The sequence below is a fragment of the Buceros rhinoceros genome, unplaced genomic scaffold (genome assembly GCF_000710305.1).
Source record: "Buceros rhinoceros silvestris isolate BGI_N320 unplaced genomic scaffold, ASM71030v1 scaffold11309, whole genome shotgun sequence".
Taxonomy (NCBI): domain Eukaryota; kingdom Metazoa; phylum Chordata; class Aves; order Bucerotiformes; family Bucerotidae; genus Buceros; species Buceros rhinoceros.
The window spans coordinates 52,261-54,476 of record NW_010432125.1 but is presented as its reverse complement, the minus strand read 5'-3'; the positions used below and the strand labels follow the sequence as shown (position 1 = coordinate 54,476).

General features: G+C 45.4%; 1 protein-coding gene across 1 annotated transcript in view; it reads left to right on the top strand.

Annotated features, from left to right (window-relative positions):
• Positions 1-1,934: 1,934 nt before the first annotated feature.
• Positions 1,935-2,216, top strand: part of EXOC5 (exocyst complex component 5) — a 21,734-nt gene continuing 21,452 nt past the window's right edge. Inside the window, exon 1 of the mRNA XM_010143657.1 lies at positions 1,935-2,024. The gene's annotated coding sequence lies outside the window, so the exon portion shown is untranslated. The remainder of the gene's footprint in view (positions 2,025-2,216) is intronic.

The window sequence follows — 2,216 nt, the reverse complement described above, 5'->3', positions numbered from 1 at the left end:
ATCTAGTGCATCTCTGAGTGAGGAGTTACGGGTTGTCTGTTGAAAGGGTGAAGCTTCTGTCCTGTCTAGAAGGATTAGGATGTTGCAAAGCATGTTTAAAAAACTTTTCTCTTTCTATTTAATAGCTGGGCCTGGTTGGATAGGGCATAACGTGTTTCTAAGGAATGACAGGCCTCGAACTGGTGATGTTTGTTTTTGCCCTTGCTTTTAGGGGTTAATTTTATTAATTTAAAATTTAAATTTATTAAATAATATATATAATGCTGTGTTTTCCCTCTCTTACTTCTGACAAGGATTTAGACCAGTTGACACAGGAAGCAATTTGATACCTGTGGAGGTCTGTTTATTTTTATTGCTTTTTTTTTTAACCCAAGCTTTATCAAAACCAGTGATGGCATGTTCATATGTTCTGTTATCAGAAATGAATTGTGGCAAGTACCACCGTTAACCAGAGCCACTCCCGTCTCTGTGCTGGGTTGTGTTTCACAGTTTTAGAACAGTTGCTGTGGGGAATTTAAAAGCTTTCCATGAAATCCTGGTGGATATGGGAATACCTTGCATAGATGGACCGGAGGTTAACAAACATGATGCTCATCTACTAGAAGGGACAGAAGGAGGATTCAAGGAGCTACAGGCCTGTCAGTCTGACCTTGGTGATGGGGAAGTTTAAGGAGCAGATAATCTTGAGTGGAATCACGTGGTAATACAGAACAAGCAGGTGATCAGGCCCAGTCAGCATGGGGTTATGAAAGTCAGGTCCTGCTTGACTAACTTGATCTCCTTCAATGAGAAGATGACCTGCTCAGTGCATGAAGGAGAGACTGTGAATGTTGTCTACCTGGACTTTTAGTAAAGCTTTTGACACCATTTCCCGCAGCATTCTCCTGGGGAAATTGGTTCCTTGTGGCTTGGATAAGTGTACTTTTCACTGGCTAGAACACTGGCTGGATGGTCAGATCCAGAGTGGTGGTGAGTGGAGTTAAACTGAGTTGGCGGACTAGTGGTGTCTCCCAGGGCTCAGTATTAGGACCTGTCCTCTTCAGCGTCTTTATCAATGATCCAGATGGGGGGATTGAGTGCACCCTCAGTAAATTTGCGGATGATACCAAATTGGATGGGTGTGTCGATCTGCTTGAAGCTAAAGAGGCTCTACAGAGGGATCTGGACAGGCTGGATCGATGGGCCAAGGCCGATGGTGTGAAGTTCAAGGCCAAGTGCTGGGTCCTGCACCTGGGTCACAACAAACCCCTACAACTGTCTGAATATGAGCCAGCGGTGTGCTCAGGTGGCCAAGAAGGCCAACAGCATCCTGGCTTGTATCAGCAATAGTGCAGCCTGCAAGACCAGGGCAGCAATCGTCCCCCTGCACTGGGCACTGGTGAGGCCGCACCTTGAATTCTGGATTGTTTTGGGTCCCTCACTCCAAGAACAACACTGAGGAGCTGGAGTGTGTTCATAGAAGTGCAACAAAACTGGTGAAGGGTCTGAAGAGCAAGTCTTACGAGGAGTGGCTGAGGGAGCTGGAGTTGTTCAGCCTAGAGAAAAGGAGGCTGAGGGGAGACATCACTCTCTACAACTTCCTGAAAGGAGGTGTCCAGTGGTAATCTCGCACTGGTTTTGCCACGGGGCAGCACCCTGGTTGTGATGCCATCAGGGAGTTGAGCGTCTGCAAAGAAACCCTTCACAGACCTGGAGCAATTTCTTTGCTGTTGGTCTAGCAATCTCTAGACTAGATGTTCAAGCCCACCGTATTAAGAAGGGCGTTCTCTGTATTAAGTATGTAAACTTAAGATTTGATGGGGTAATTGTCAACACTGTACATGCTCTTGATGAAGGTAAAGCTTCTGAACGCTTTCAGAATGATGTGTAAGCTGCTGCTTAAGGGAGAACCTGCTGTGGCATGTTGTAAGGAGTTTTTTATTCTGTGGCTAGGAGCCCTTTGTGGCAGATGAATACATTGAACGCCTGGCATGGAGAACACCTGGAGGAGGTTCCAGAGGTGGAGAAGCTTTTGATCCAAAAAGGTAAAATAAAATTGCATAATGATCAATGTGATTGTGCCTCTAATTGAACTGTTTTTCTTCCACATACAGCAAAAAGCCTGTACGTTGTGTTGGTGTGTGTCCAAGGAGGTTTTCATTTGGGAGAATTGCTAGAATTTGTGACCGTGAGCCAATTATTCAGAACCAATTAACAAGAGTGACAAGAGTAGGGAA